Source organism: Eretmochelys imbricata, chromosome 8 (genome assembly GCF_965152235.1).
Source record: "Eretmochelys imbricata isolate rEreImb1 chromosome 8, rEreImb1.hap1, whole genome shotgun sequence".
NCBI lineage: Eukaryota > Metazoa > Chordata > Testudines > Cheloniidae > Eretmochelys > Eretmochelys imbricata.
In genome coordinates this window covers 103,485,038-103,502,029 of record NC_135579.1, presented here as the reverse complement: position 1 = coordinate 103,502,029, position 16,992 = coordinate 103,485,038, and positions in this window count along the sequence as shown.

Genomic DNA, 16,992 nt, shown 5'->3' with positions numbered 1-16,992 from the left:
AGCCCATAAGTGAGGCAAACTGGCTCTGGCAAAGCCCCGAACCCCCTCGGTCCCTGCACTGGGCTGAGCTCTGGCTCCTGGCTAAATTCCATCCACTCTGGCACGCAGGAGGACCCTGGCATGAATTGCCCTGCCATCACATCCCTGATATTTGCATGCAGAGAGCCGAACTGCATATCCCCACCCATCTTGGACAGAGGCTGGTGAGATTTCTGGCTCCCCAGAGAGCTCTCCCATCGCATAGCCATCAGGATGCAGCGGGGACTCTCTGAAGGTTCCTGGTTGGAAGAGACACACTTGATACACATTGCTTGTTTCTGTCCCGGGACTGGCAGCCACAGTTAGCACAGCATGACGCTTCTGAGGCCGTGGCTGGAGGACTGCTGGGGCATTTAAAAGGGGCTGGCAAAAGATAATCTCGGGTATGTGACTAATTCAGATGTTTTCCATTCTTCTTCAACTGGTAACCATGCTTCACACCTTGATGCGCCACGGAGAAAGGGTCTGTTCCCAGGCAGCTTATCAGCCCACTAGAAAGCCCAGAAAAATAGATAGCAGATGTCAATAATAGACCTGCACTTCTCCTAACTCTCGCTGATCCAAATCCAAAACAAGCAGGAATGATTGGAAAGTCTTATCCCTCGAGCTTGAAATGGCCTCAGAGAAGGGAAATAAGAGGACAAATTGGCAGGCAAACATAACTGGAAACATCTAGTAGCGGGAAAACCTATCTCTCTACTACTAGAGAAAGACCAGCTGTTCTCTCATCAGTATCACCAACCCACAAGCATTCAAAAAGCATGAGCTGAGCCTAAGAAATCAAGAGCAAGAAAAAAAAATTAGACTTATTTTGCCTTCTAGTTACTGAATCTTTAGGTCCCATGGCAGTCACATTTCCCATCTTTTCTCTGCAAATGCAAGGGCTAAGAACTTACAAAAGAAAGCTAAGCTTCTCATAGAAAAACATGACTCCAGGAGCTGGGGCTTTAAGACAGACGAGGCATGACAAGGTTACACAAGTAGAGCAGGCTGGAGGATGACAATTTCATTGTGTGACAGTTTTCGAGCGTTCAGAATTTGCTTTCGTTCTGCACCGCAATGGCAAATAAAACCTTTCCAGGGTTTGTGCGAAACGGAATTTTTTTGAGACGGCTATTTTCAGCTCAAAATGCGAGGGCTGGTCTCTCTTGCAAAGCGAGCAGAGAGCCATGGACCTCGGAACCCTTTCCACCCCAAACCTAGCTGAAGTCCATACGTCTCTGCAAACCATTTCAGCTTCCATGAGGCAGCGTATTTCAATGGAATTATATTTCATGAACTCAGTAGAAGGCAGGCGCCTAAATACTTTTGATGATTTGTGCCACCTTCATTGTCAAATAGACCAAGATCCCCAAACTCATTTAACTTGTGACGCAATCAGGAAGGTTTGAATGTAATGTATTGAATGTAATGTAAAACATTGCCTACAAGTGCACAATTAGCCTGTGGAACTCACTGCTACAAGACAGAGGCCAAGCGCTGAGCAGGATTCAAGCAAGGACTGGACATTTACATGGATAGAAGAATATCCAGAGAGAAGACAGTTTGGAAAGAACATAAATCCTCATGTTTCAGGGCGTCAGACCACCTCCAGATATCTGAGGTCAAGATAGGTTTGGTGCATCCGATGAAGTGAGCTGTAGCTCACGAAAGCTTATGCTCAAATAAATTTGTTAGTCTCTAAGGTGCCACAAGTCCTCCTGTTCTTTTTGAGGTCAAGATGTAACTTTCCCTGGGGCCAGGTTGTCCCATAGTTGCTTGCTTTTGGGCTAGTGACACATTCTTCTGAAGAAGCTGGTACTGGAGTCAGTTTATGGATTGCGGGTCTGATCCAGACCAGCAATTCCCATGTTCTCAACTCTTCCTCGTGGATGTCGTTTGGACATCCGTTTGAGACGCGGAGGCTAACAATTTACACTGGAAGCTCTTTGTGGCAGGCACTGTCTATTTGCACCTGGTACAGTAGGATCCTGGCCTATGCTTGCGACTCCCAGCTGCTAGAGTAATACAAACTAACAACTGCATCCGTTGTTGTGCTTTTCTCTGTCTCCTCACCCACCATTAAGCAGGCACTGGGGAGTCAGAGGAGCTAGCAAAGGATTTATCCGATTTCCCCTCTTACGTAGACATGCTTAATCTGCAGCCTGCGGGGAGCTGGCATGCTGATAAACTGCACATCCAGCGTACGCTAATTACGCCAGCTATCGGAATGGGTTTGATCAGCCAGCAGACCCCGCACGGACCCTGCACAACCGCAACAAGGCCTGGAACGTTGTGCACCAGGCCTGGCCTGGTTTAAGTCAAGCTGTTCTCAGGGAGCAAGAAGGAATCCAGGGGCCTTCACGCATCTTTGCAAAGCAGCTCTTGGTCTGAGAATCTCTCCAGCTCCATAACCGTTGGGATGAGGTTTTCGTAGCCATTCCTCAGGATGGGAGTAGTGTTGACTAGTACTTAGAGACAGGTACTGGGAGCCAGGATCCCTGGCTCTGCCACAAGTTGGCTTTCCCATATCAGGCAAGTCACATAGCCGCCTCCATGCCTCAGTTTCCCCACCTGTCAAACAGATGCAGTCATGCCTGCCGCAGGAGGATGGGGACTTGGTTACCTGGCTGGAAGTGCTTGGAGAGCCTCGGGCGAGTCACTGGGACAGAGAAGCAGATGGTTATCTGCAAGTCAGTCATGCCTCAGCCCAACCCCTAGCAAGACCCGTTTCTAACCATCTCCTGGTCACGGGGCAAACCTGCTCGCAGCTGGGAAATGCCAGTGAGGCTCTGTAATGGCCCAGAATTTAATTACATGGGGTATGTTGTGCCATGACCCAGCAAACACAATTGACTTCTAATTGTAAGCAGTGTCAGGATGAGCTCCACCCTGACATCTGGTGGTGAGGTGTGGCAAGTTGTGGAAAAGAACTTCAGGGGCCGATCTCATTTGCATAGGCACACCCACCCTGCCTAGAATGAGGCCATAGCTGCCCAAATGGTCACTTTGGCTGCTGTGGGATCCCCAGTGTCTCTGTTATTGGGGCAGGAAGAATAAATTGTTATTACCCTGATTATGGGAACTGTGCTTGGTACTGTACTTGGCCTTTTGTTATGATGGAGGGACTCACCATCAACTAAGTAGCACTCGCTAGGCAAGGATCATGGGTTTCAAAACTCTGTGAATTGAGAGAGGCTGGGGAAAAGTATTAATACTTGGTGGTATGGGCCCCTTGGTGAGGGCCTTACATGCTAATTGGACTTCCTCCTCTCTCCACTGTGGAATATCAGAGCTAATTTTGATTCCTTTAGGAGTCTAGTTACAGGCTGCTGAGCTCACTTTGGGCTAATGGTGGCCCAGCACTGAGGCTCCCCTACTACAAGCTGAATTCACCAAAGAGCTAAACTGACTAAGAGCTGAAATCACCGAGTGTTGTGTTAAGTAGTGGGGGAGCCTGAAGATATATGGTGGAGCAGTTCATAGGATGGCAGGAGCTGCTTGTGGGATGCGGAGCAGTTTGTGGACTGGCGAGCAGAGTGAAGGTCTATGGAGCTGTGGGGCGGTCAGCTTCAGATCATTTAAGGTGCCCCTTACTTCTCTCTCTTCCCCCCCCGCCCATCTCCACCCAGGTTGGGAGGTAAAGCTCTGTAGATAAACTTTTGAACTCTAGGGCTGCCCTGACCAGGGACAGAGACTTTTGGGTCATTGGACTTTTGGGACTTTGGGTGATTTTGGGTTGCTGGACTCAAGAACCTAAGGGAAAGGGCATGCCCCAATTTGCTTGGGGTGGGTTTTTGCTCATGGGTTGTATTATGAATCCTGTTGGTGGTGTTTCCCCAACATAATGGCACATTGTTTCTCTCTGTTATTAAAAGGCTTTTTGCTACACTCAGACTCTGTGCTTGTGAGACGGGAAGTATTGCCTCTTGGAGGCGCCCAGCGGGGGTGGTATATATTTGTCCCAGGTCACTGGGTGGGGGCTCGTGCCGGTTTGCATTGTGTTATTGGAATGGATCCCCTAGATATTGAACCCGGCCCTTGTTGCTGCCAACTCTGACGGGCAGAAGGGTTACATAATCACTGCAGAAGTGATAGCCACCTGCTTCTGCCTTTGCAACCGAGGGGGCTCATCATCCCTTCTGGGCCCACACAGGAGGTTGAGAGGCAGCAGAATGGGAGGAATTCTAGGCCCAGCTCTGCCACTAACCTGCCGCGTGACCTTGGGCCTGTTTCCCCTCCCACCTTTGTCTCTCTCATTTACTTGGCTTGAGAGTTTCTTCAGAGCAGGGACTGTCTTTTATTATGTGGCTGCAGAACACCGAGCACCACGGGGGGCCCCAAACATGACTGAAGCCTAGGCCAGGCACTATATAATAGCAACAAGAGAAGGCCATGTCTGGTTCCGTTCACACAACACGGGCACTAATGGGGCTGCATGGTTGCAAATAAAAGCAGGATTTGGCGTGCAGGATGTGACAGAGATGCGCGAATTGGCAGTGGTGAGCTGGAGCCGGTTCGTACCAGCTGGGCTGAGAAGCAGGCGGCGGCTTCCCGCTCAGGCCCAGGGAGGCGGAGGTGAGTTGGGGTGGGGGGGGGGCACGAGGAGGGCCACCCATGCCGCAGCAGGTAACCCGGAGGAGGGGGGCGCACAGGGGAACCGCTCCCCGCCCCAGCTCACCTCCGCCACCCTCGGCCTGAGCGGGAAGCCGCCGTCTGCTTCTCAGCCCTCCCCGGTTTCCCGCCGAACAGCTGATTCGCGGGGGACGGGGGGGGGGGTGGAGAAGCAGAGCGGGGCGGTGCATTCAGGGGAGGAGGCGGAGTGGAGCTGAGCTGGGGCAGGGAGGGGAGCTGCCGGTGGGGGCTCTGCACCCACCAAATTTTCCCCATGGGTGCTCCAGCCCCAGAGCACCCACGGAGTCGGCGCCTAAGGTGCCACTTTTGATGTGATCAGTGGGGGGAGCGGCCGCTCCCCTTGCTCCCCCCCAGCTTCGCTACCCCACCCCTAGGAGCCAGAGGGACCTGCCGGATGCTTCCTGGGAGCCACCCCAAGTAAGCGCCGCCGGGACTCCCCACCACGCCCCCCGGCAGGTGCTTCTGGCTCTTAAGGGCGGGGCGCGGTGGGCACCCACTATGGTGGCCCACGAGACCCTCCTGCCCAGTTCCGGGGGCAGTCAGGGGACAGAGGAGGGGGGTGGATGGGGTAGGGGTCCCGGGGGGGGGGCATCAAGGAATGCCGGGGGTTGGATGGGGCAGGGGTGCCGGGGGGGGAGGGCGGGCGCGGGCCACGACCCCCTCGTGGGGTGAGGAGGGAACCGGGGAGCTGGCCACGGTCTTTAGTAGTGCACGCACAAATGGCTGCCCGAGGGGAACGTAAGCCAAGCTCTGTGACCGTGATCTCTCCAGAACTCCTGAGTGCACGTCCCGGTAACCCCTCAGAGGCAAGGCTGGGATTCGACAACACCTAACCCTGGGCATTTACCGGCCATGGATATTCACTGTGCCAGAGGAAAGTGAGCCACAGACAATGGCAGAAGTGCTTGAAGCTGTGGCTGTGCTAATCAGATGCTCCAGGCGTCCCCCATTTCTTCCCCTCCAGTTTCTCAGCTTCCCCCCAAATCATCAGGGTTCTGCCAGTGACGCCTGGAATATTCCTCAGGATCCCCTGATGGATTCGCCCCCAGAAAAGCCTTTTCGATGAGCAGATCGGGGGTCAGTTTAACGCTGCACACAAATCACACCGTCGTCAAAGCATCTCAGCCCATTCGCGCTCCAGAATAGCTCGAGCTCCCACGTCCCCCTGCACAGTTCCTGAGGTCCCAGGGAGTTGGGTTAGCATCTCGCTCCGGGGTCAGGTCAGATCCCAGCAGGAGTGACTCAGCAGGGAAAGGCTGCCTCCGTGGGCAACGTCTCTTCCTCGGGGGTTAATGTTTTTTCTTTGTTGGTCTGACAGCTGCTCCTAGAGGCCCCAGTCAAGGCCGGACTTCTGTTGTGATCGGCGCTATACAGGCAAAAGCGGGACATAGGCAGGAGCCCCGCCCCCTCTGTGGCCCCACCCCCTGCTCCTCCTCTTCCTCCTGAAGCCCCGCCTCCTGGTCAGGCCGGAAGCTGGGCAGTAGTAAGAACTGCCCAGGGAGCCCGGGCTGCTGTGGGGAGCCCCGGACCCTCCACCTGCCTTGGGCTGGGGGGCCTGAGAGCAGCCCTTGGTCCATGTCCCTGTCCCCAGGAACATGCCGCCCAGGGCAGGAGGGTCTGGGGCTCCCCACAGTGGCCTGGGCTCCTTGGACAGCTCTTAGCAAGGCCTGGCTCTGGCCAGGCCATGAGTGGGGTCTTGAGGGGAAAGAGATGGGCCTCATAGCAAGGGGGGCGGGCTAAGGCCCACCTCAATCCCCCCCCTAATCCGGGAAGAGGCTGGCACCACTCCTGAGCCTCAGGCAGGTGTGGTGCAGTGCCACAGGGAATCCAGGACAAATGCTATCCCGGAGTCATTCAGCCCAGGACCAGGACTTGAACTCTGCATTTTGGGACTCTCCTGCCCAATTCAGGATGAGTGGTCAACTTATATACAGCCCCTGCCTTGGGCTTACAATTAAATAACCAGAACATAAAATAAGTTGACACAGTCAGAGTAAATGGAGAAGGCTCCCAAATTTGGGGTTCAACCCGGTCTTGGATACACAGCCCAGCCTTCCCACAGACACCTGTCCCCATCGGTCCCCGAAGCGGGCACCATTATAGCCCAGCCCCTGAGCACCTTTGCAAGGGGATGAGGTAACTGGGCTGGGGCTAACCCCCTATTCACAAGACAAGATCCCCTGCACCATGTCACATCCTATTTCTAATGGGCCAAAAGGATACCTGGATCCCGGAAACATGCCCCAACTCTGGATCAGGATTGGCTCAGACCCCAGTTCTAGTTTAGACACTGTCGTTGCTAGCAAGATTGGTGGGATCACTGAGGCTAAGAACAAGCTGGCTTGTCTGCAGTAGCGCTCCCACCAGTGAAGCCGTAATTATATTTACTTGCAGTATAACATTCAGCCCAGTGTGCTGTCTTGATTTCCAGACAGAAATGGATATTGGTAAACAAGGGAGACAGAGCTGGAGCTCAAGCTGCGTAGAAGCCTATTTGTGTCTGAGGTTGTTGCTGTTTTCTTTAATAAATGCCTCCTGTTTAAGACAAACTGTGATTCCATAGAGCAGGAGGGAATTTTTTGGGGGGTGTCTGTTGTAGACACCCCTATGTGTACAGATATAGCACGCTCTGGCTAGCATGGGACTCCCGATCATGCTGCTAAGGCAAGCCATGCTAGAACTGGATCAGCAACAACTGGGTCCGCTGCCTTAAATTTGAGTGAGGAGAGGGAGCTCATGAAGAAATGACCTCCACAGCGCCTGCTTCTTCCTTTCTCATTTTCCAGACTGCCAGGGAAGATGCTGGTATTAGGTTATCATCATTACCTGGAAGCCTCATAATGCTCAACTGCCAGCACTTCCTTGCCAGCAGGGACTCTAATTTATGTCTCTCCCCCATGTGCTGATTTAAATTCATCCCCTTACAGCCCGGGTGGATTCTGTTAAGCCCAGGTGTATAGCTACTGTATAAATACAAAGATTTCAGAGAAGAAGTTGCCATTTAACAATGGATCAGCAGCTGGCGTGTTGCTTATTACGCTCAACAGCATTGCTGTTACCTTGAGCTCTGTTTGCCCATTGTCCCTCACCTGAAAATTAATCCAAATGAACTTTTAAAGCGGATTAGTTCAACTGCATTCAACCCCTGTGCAGATGCCAGAATTCAAGTGACCTTAATTTGGTTTAGCTGAATTCACAGGCAAAGGGAATTCCACTTTAAATTCATACCTTTCGTTAATTCGGATTGATTTTCCTGATTGTCGCCCTGTAGAGAAGCCTGTAGACTAAACTCTTTGGGGGTGGGGCCTGGCTTTGTAACGTGTTTGCACAGCACCCAGCACAATATATTCTTCTATAGCCTTTTCATCAGTAGATCTCAAAGCACTTCTCAGAGGATGTCAGTATCATTATCTCCATTTTACAGATGGGGAAACTGAGGCCCAGAGCGTGAAGTGAGTTGCCCAAGGCAGGCTAGTGGCAGAGCCAGGAAGTGATTTCAGATTGTCCCAATCTAGTGCTCTAACCGCTAAGACAGTGTGAGGCATTATTAGCTGCTACCACAATAATTATAATAACTGGATATTGCAGCTTGCTTTATGGTCACTTGGTACAAGCTATTCTCGCTTGGTGGCCCCTTTGCACTATAGGACACTGAGGAATCCCTTGTTCAGGAGGGCAAGATTCTTGTGACTATCACTCTATTGTGGGTGAAGTTTTTCCCCCCTACACAGAGAGCCACAACCGACTCTCAGTGGGAATGGCCTGTAGATTGTATGGCAGGAACAACAAAGCTAAGGTTTCCCTGAGAGAGAGCATGGTGTGGGCGTCCCCTCTGTGGACCAGGAGACACCTGAGCACAGGATGGCAGGGGGCCACCTCCCTTTAAAGGCCCAGCGCATCGAGAATCCCACTGTTAGCCAACACACACATGTTAGGCATAGTATTAATACAAGCACTGGGAAGTTATGTTCGCTGAATGTATTATTCTTTTCCCACAATTCTGTCCACTCACATCAAGTATCTGATAACCCCTGGCATTAGCTGAAATAAGTTTGGCTTAAGCAAATAGGAAAACTGTCAGGATCAGGACATATAAGTGTTTTATCATAGCGACAGCTGGGAGTTATTCTCACAGGCTAATACTGGAATGTCCCAAAGGAAAAGAACAAGATAGATTAATGTTCTACCCTGCTACAGAGCTCAGAGGTGCCTTCATGCCCTTTGGCACCTGGAACGGATGTGCTCAGAACAAAGAGAGAACGGGGTCCATCCTGTACCAGAAAAACAAGGTTGAAAGTGGCTTGGTTAAATCTCGTTTCAGATGACGTCCATGGTACCTTTCACTCCAAACAAGTCGGGTCTGAAAAGGCAGCGGTAGGGGTGTACCTTTGGGAGCACACCTCCTGCATAAGGTGAACGTAACAACGCTCGCACGAGACGGCTTCCTGGAGACCGGTACATTGAACCTGTATTGTGAATGGCTCAGAGTAATAAACCCGCCTGATACCGGTTATTTGGTCTCTTGTCTACATTTCAAAATGAACTGAAGTGCCGTCAAGCAATGGGCTATACTACTGATCAATCCCCACAGCAGGCCCAACCGGCCAGCAGGGAGGGGAACCCTGTTTGTGCCCATGCCGGACTGGCAGCTCCCTAGCAGGAGCAGCTTTCACCACAGGTCTCGACTACATCAATCCATCCAGCCTCTATACATGTAACCTAACATCTTCCCGGCCTCTGATTACTAGCAGACGGTTTCAGCTCGTTAGTGGTTGCCGCCTGCAAATCTAATTAGCAGGTGGGGTGGAGTGGATCGACAGACCCAGCCGGCAGGATTTTTTCCCCCAGAGAATTCAGAGGCATTCTGTGTTGCTCCGGCTCATGCTGCCATGAGCCCAGCTTCCCTCATATGGAAAATGCTTCTTTAGCTGCATGTACTAATTTATCTTTCAGGGAGTAAGGGGAGTAAGCACTTCAGAAATACATCTGCTTGCAGCTGGCTTAGCTAACCCTACAGGGAGGTAGCCCAGCTGTTTGGGGCTGCCCATCAGAAAGGCTGGGGGCGGAGCCAGTCTGTGCTGGCCTTTAATGAGCCTGCCTCCTTTGCAAAGCGGCCAGCTCACATCGGATGAAGTGAGCTGTAGGTCACGAAAGCTCATGCTCAAATAAATTGGTTAGTCTCTAAGGTGCCACAAGGACTCCTTTTCTTTTTGCGAATACAGACTAACCCAGCTGTTACTCTGAAAACAGCTCAGGTGTGTATTTAAGCCCCGCCACAGAAGAAACACGACGGGAAACTCCCCTTTCTCCACTGCCCAGCTGGACTCACACGGCTCTTTTAAGTTTTCCCCAGCTCATTCATCATCCTATCATAGAAACCCAACTGCCAGGACATTGGCGATTCCTTGCCCTTGGGTCCCAAGAGACCTATGGCTAGCATACCCCGTAGTCTTGCCTATAAACCAACCAGGTCATTCAGTGATGTTGAATAGTGACCTAATTATAGGACCTCATGCCCCAAACGTGTCCTCAGCTCAGCTCCCTCCAGCATCCTAAGGCTTTTCTGAGCTGCCCCAGCCCTGCTGTACCTCCTTGTCTCTCCCACCATTTGCAGCAGCAGGTTAATTACGGTCATTGACCCACTAGGCGGATCCGAGCACGTGCCTCCCATTCTCAGAGAACAATCGGGAAATTTTGGCTGCGTCTCATACGCGAGAATATACGGTATTTTAACCACAGGACACAGTGTCCTCTCCAGAAGGCTTGGCCGGGCTAAGTGTATTGTCTTTCTCCTCTCCCTCCTGGCCAAGGAATCCAGCTCCTTGGAGAGAGAGCCAGCTGCTGCGGGGGAGCAGCTAATTCCTTTCCCGATGGCTCAGTTCAGCAGCACCAGGCAATGCTGGGATCCTGGGGCCCTACAGATCCGGGGGGCCAGCTGCCTTTAAAGAGCCACGCTCACAAATCTAGGCGCACGCTTGGTTTACCAGCCAGGTGATCCATGCCCAGGAGTGACCCGGGCTCAGTGTGGGTTGGCTTGGCCCAACGCAGCACACGCCAGATGTGTACGGGGAGGGGACAGCACCACGGCAGTGTTCAGACTCCAGCCCCACCGCCTGCCCACCCCCGGGATCGCTGGGTCAGATTTAATCTGCCCGGTTTAGCAGTTAGATCTGGGGCTAGAGTCCTTGCTGCGAGGAAACACGGCAAAGTGGGGCTGGGGGGAGAAGGGAGTCCAGGCTTCGTCTGTGAGTGATACATCTCAGATGAGGGTCAGCCAGGACACAACCTGGGACTGCCTGCGCTAGAAGCCTAAAGCCAAGGCCGGTGGGTGAGATTGTGAAAGGTCTTTGGGTGTCTAACGCCCACTGGGGGTCAGGTGCCAACATGCCTTTTGACGCCCAGCTAACTCCACTGGCCTCGCAGCAGAAATCGACGCCAATTTCTCCCAGCGACCAGCTGCTAGCAGCCTGCACTGGTAACACATTCCCGGCCTGCCAGGGCCATGGGGCACGGTGAGCGGCCCGAGCACCTCCCTCGGGAACGGGATACCCCTGCTGTAGGGTCAGAGCAAGGCAGACAGATCCTGAAGCAGTGGGCTGGAGGAGGTGGTGAGCGGCAGGGAGAGGGTGCAGTCCTCGTGTGTCCCCCGCCCCGAGCCTGCAGTGCATAGAGCCAGGGAACTCCGGCCTGGGAGCCTCTGATCGGTGAATTAATGCCATTAATGCCTGTCAGCGCGCAGCCGGGGAAGCCTCGTGCAGGGGCCTGCAGGGCTGGGCTTAGCTGGATCCCCCCGGAGCAGAGGTGTGACCTTGCACTGGGGGTACCGAAGGGGCCCTGTGACCCAGCAAGAGCAGGGACTAGGTTGGGAGCAGCTTCTCATCCCTAGTCCCATTGCTAGGAGCAGAGAGGGAGTCAGTCTAGCTAGGACTGCCAACTTTTTAATTGTACAAAACCAAACACTCTTGCCCCGCCCCTTTCACTGAGGCTCCACCCCCTGCCTGCCCCTTCTGAGTCTACGCCCTCCACTTACTCCATCCCCCCGCCCCCTGTCGCTCATTTTCCCCCACCCTCACATGTAACCCTTCTGCCAGGTGGAGCCAGCAGCAACCGGGGCCGGGTTCAATATCTGGGGATGCCTTTCCATCGATGCAACACAGAACTGGCTCGGGCCCCCACCCAGTAACCTGGGAAAATTACACACCACTCCTGGGCGCCTGCGAGAGGCCATACTGCCCTACTTGCAAGCACCGAGTCGGAGTGTAGAAAAAAACCTTTTAATAAAAGGAGGGAAGTAACTTGGCATTAATTTGGGAAAACACCACAAACAGGGTTTATAAACATAAACCATGAGTAAAAGGCCCACCCTCAGGTAGGTTGGGCCGTGTCCTTTTCCCCTCTTAAGGTTCTTACGTCCAGCAACCCAAAAGTCCCTTTCACCTGCCCGACCCTTCTCTGCACCCCACTCACAGTTGCTGTCCTTGGTCAGAGCCGACCCAGAGTTCAGAGGTGCATCTGCAGAGTTCACTTCCCCCTCTGGGTGGCGAGTAAAGAGGCACCTTATTCGCTCCACGGCTAACCGGGTGCCTGCTCACGGCACCCTTCCGCCAGCCACCCTGCTGGCTGCTTGTCGTGTCTCTCCGCCGCCGCCCTGCTGGCTGCCAGTCACCTTCTGTCTCTCTTCTGTGACCACTGCACATCCGTCTCTCCGTGATTTTCAGCTCTTGTGCAGGCTGGGCAGAAACACTGCCCCATCTCAAGTGACTTTAGCTGTCCCGTGATTTTAAGCTCTAAGCAGTCAGGGCAAAAACACAGTCCCGCCACAGCTGGTTTCAGCTCTGATTGAACCTTTAAAATAACAAAAGAAGCTCTATAACAAAGCCTATTTAGCTCTCTTCTTTGAAGAGTGGGGAAGAACAGGTTAAGCTAGTCAAGAGAGGACGCCATGGGACCAGGACACCAGAACTACTGTCCCCACACTGCTTACTTTCACAGGGCGCTGACATTTGAACCACTGCTTAAGGAGGTTCTTTCAGCTGAGGGTGCCCCCCCTCATTTGGTACAGGTTAATCAGTCATGCTTTCCTGTATTCCTACAATAATTACAACATTGGTAACCATATTTCACTACCCTGCATTCAGCACTAAGATCATTTGCACCTAACACCAGCCAAAGTTGATCCTTTGAGACAGCTGTAAATGATGAATATGTAAACAGAGCAGGAGCAAACTGTATTTACATAAACACACCTATAGTTTCTTCCCCTCCCAGCTAGCTGTCAGGGAAGCATTCATTCAGGTCCTGTTTACATCTTCACTCACGCATTTTCAACCAAGCTGGGGCAGGGGATTGGGGTGTGAGACTGGGTGTGGCCATCAGCTGAGGGTGTGGGCTCTGGGGTGGGGCCGGAGATGAGGGGTGTGGGGTGCAGGAGGGCTCTGGGCTGAGGCAGGGGGTTGGGATGAGGGAGGAGTTTTAGGATGCAGGCTCTGGGCAGTGCTCACCTTGGGCGGCTCCCCAGAAGCGGCAACGTGTCCCTTGGCTCCAAGGTGGATGCACGGCCAGGCAACTCTGCATGCTGCCTCCGCCTGCAGGCACCGCCCCCACTGCTCCCATTGGCCGAGGGACATGTCACCGCTTATGGGGAGCCGCGTGGAGCCAGGTAGGGAGCCTGCCAGCTCCGCACCAACCGGACTTTTAATGGCCCAGTCTGGTGCTGACTGGAGCCGCCAGGATCCCTTTTTGACGGGGCGTTCCGATCAAAAACCAGACATCTGGCAACCCTACCTAGGGCTTGCGGGCAGGGCAGCACTCCCCAGCTTGCAGGCAGGAGGGATGCTGGGGGTGGGGCTTTGCTTAGAAAATAGCAAAGATTGGGTTTTTAAAGGGTGGTTTTAAGACCTCAGCCGAGTTGCAAAGGGTCTATCCCTGCTCTGCAGCTCAGTTTCCCCACCTGGACAGCAGGGACAACAGACCCTCCCTCAAACCGGGGGTGCAGGGGCGGATCAAGGACTGAATCAAAGCACATGAATGATCTGTGAGGTCAATGATGCTCATGGGCCAGGGCACCGGTCCTTGTGTACCACTGGTAGCTGGGGTGCCCATCAGCGCATCAGTATCCTGGCTGCAACCAGCAGGGCATCCTGGGAGCTCACGGGGTCAGTGAGTCTCCCCTTGGAGAAGAAGTGGGTCTGAATCCACCGGGTTGTTCATGTACCAGAGCTGAGATTGCATCGCTCAGCAGGGAAACCCTGCTGTTTCTACCAGCCTCGAGGTTCCTACCACACCCTCATCCTCTTAAGCCACGTGCCTGGCCCCTGCCCCGTGAGGTTTGTAGCTGCTCACCCCTGCAAAGAATGGGATCTGTCCAGGGGTTTGCATGTTAATATACATTTATTGTCTGTATTGCACCACTTCCCCCAGTGCAAATCTGCCCTGTTGGACAAAAAATCTGGCAACGCAACCTAGATCTTTTCAGGCCCAATCCGGTGCCTCACCTACAAGACCACCCTTCCTCTCTAATGACAACGGTGATGCGATCGCGCGGCCGCAGCTGGCAAACCAGTGTGGAAGCACCCTAAAAGTGTGGGGGGGCCCACAGGCACCTAAACCCTGGCCCCGCCCCTGCATCGCACACCCCCCGAGTTCCCCCCACCGCATCCTCTCCCCAAGCCCCGCCCTCGCACCGTCCCTTCCTCTGAAGCCCCGGCCTCACACCGCCTCTTCCCCCAACACCCTGTCCGCACTTGCTCCTCGCTGCTCCCTCCCCCACATCACTCACCCTTCTGTCTGGTAAAAAGTAGGGGGGGAGCATGGTCCCCTGAGCCCCCATTCTGTGCTGGGGGAGAATGGGAGGCCGTTACAACAGGATTCATTGCGAGACTGCCAAACCGGATCGACAGCCATCCCATTCCCACTCGCAGCCGTGCAGCCAGAGCAAACGATGCGGAAAAAACCCCGAGCCTAGCTCACATACGGCTCAAGCGATAGCCCCAAAGATGCCTTTCTTTAACTGGTTGAGTGTCCTACCTGGAAAGGCTCAGCTTGTCTCGGCCTATCTGAGCGCCGGTGGGTTCGTTCCTGATCGACGCAGCTTCTCTCAGCAGATCCGTGCACCGCCAGCCCAGCCCGCGTGGAGTTGGGTTTGTGTCAAAGCTCAGGAAACCACGTCAGGAGCTCTGCCGGCCACAGTAAAGAGAGGCGGAAAAGACACACGGCCGGAGCATGAAAGGCAGGCACGGGGACATTTTTACTCCGATGGGGGATTTCTCCCGCTGCCCTCCATCTTGAATAAATGTACCCTTCCTTTCCCAGGCCTGGCCTTCCTTGGTCACCCCCAGGATGGTGCGATCCCAGGACGTCGGCAGGCCACGGACATGCCAGCGGGCTACCGAATAAAAAGCACGGTAGGACCCTGGCCCGTGGGGCTGGGAGTCCCTGCCGGCTGCTGGATGAAGTAAGACCTGCTGGCGCATTTAGGGTTATGCTGGCCCCCCGGTGGAAGCTTTCTTGCAAGGCTAAAAGTCTTAAAACTAGCAAGACGCTTCTGCATCTCAACCATGAATGACTTATTGGGAGATCTTGGGGGCAGGGACTCTCTTTTTGTTCTGTGTTTGTACAGGGCCTAGCACCACCCAGGCTTGGCCTACGAGGCCATAATTGCAATGCAATATTACTATAGCAGTAGCGCCTGAAAGCCTGGCCACGCCTGGTGGGGCGATTTGGGGCATTTGAGTGCACAGTTCCCCTAGAAATGAATTGGGATTGGCTGTCCGAGTGCCCCAGTCGTCCTGGCGACTCCAAGATGGTACAGTCTCCCCTGCCCCTGGATAGATCGTTTGGCATTTCCTCATTAGATTCGATCCCATTATTATTTTTAATTCAATGAATTTGATTTGATTATTTGAGTCTCCCTGCCCCAGGTCTAGTCTCCCACTATCCTCTGTGAGTCTGCAACACACCCACCGCTGCCACCATCTGCAAACACGATCAGTGCCTGCCCCACCAGGCCACCGCCTCCTGCTCCTTCCTCTAGAGAGTCCTCAGGGTCGGCCTCTGATTGCAACTCCAGCCGCGAACGCACAGGCACTGTAAATCACCTTTTAAGACCCAAGCTATTTGTCTAGTTCAAACAGGAACTCGTTCAGGGAAGTCCCATGGTCCCGTTACACAGGAGGATGGACTGCACAGTGGTCTCTTTCTAGGCCTTATAACCTAGGACTCGTGGCACCTGTTTCTCCTGGCTCGAGCCTGTCAGGGCAGCGGCTCTGGATTTATATCCCAAGCAGTAACCCGCTGACAATCCCCGGGAGATGTTGAAGAGTCTCTGCTGCTAACACACCGGGGTGACACCAACATGCCCCATGAGGTTAAGTCCAACCAGCAAGAAGAGATTAGACACTCGAGATAAATCCAGGGGTCCTATTCTCCCCCTGGCAGAAGCCGAGCAATTCCCTTGGACACCAGGATGCTATAGACCCAGCAGAGCAAGGGCAGGTCCCCGGAGACCGGATCTGGGGCAAGCACTGCGCAGAGACCCCCAAGGATATGGTCTGTAAATGGGTGCAAACATCCCCTCAAGGAAAGGATCCAATGGAAACCCAAGTACCCAACCTTCCCAGGGTTCAGAGCTGGATCCAAACCAGCCAGGGGGCGGTTACACCAAACCTCAACTGGCAGGCCAGGCAGCTCCAACCAGCCGTCCTGGATGAGCCCCTCATGAATGGCTCACTGAAAATGACCAATGGGGAGTCCCAAGGCAAACCCCAGCCGTGGGGTCCTGTCCCATTCGATAGTTCTCCTCTGTGGGTTTCCTCTGGACGGGAGGGGACAGCCCTGCCTGGCCCTGCTCCCACGTGGGGCTCCCATTCGGGGATGCCTGCTCTGCTTCCACCAGCCTCCTTGGTCAGGGTGCTCGGAGCTCAGCTCAGCCCTGCCACGTAGGTCACTGCGATGTCATAACTAGCCAGGTGAGCCTGCAAAGTGGGCTCGGGACCTGTATCGCTGCCCCCCCTGCAGATTTACTGATCGTAGCAATGAGCACAAAGCAGGCCCCTTGGAAAGAGCCCCAGCTCTTGCTGCTAGCGCTCAAGAACGCAGCCCTTCCACCCCTCTTGCTCTTGTGCTTGCAGTTTGGTACCAGGGTCAGGGAAGTCAGGGTGACCGCTCCCTCCCGGCCATGCCCGGCACCATTCCCATGCCCTGGCAGGGGTATATGAATAATTGATTATTATTTAGACCACCAAAACAAATTGCAGCTAAAGCAACAAAACCGAGCAGGTGGAATGATGGGTAGGCAACCTTATAATTCATGGTTTCAGAGGAGCAGCCGTGTTAGTCTGT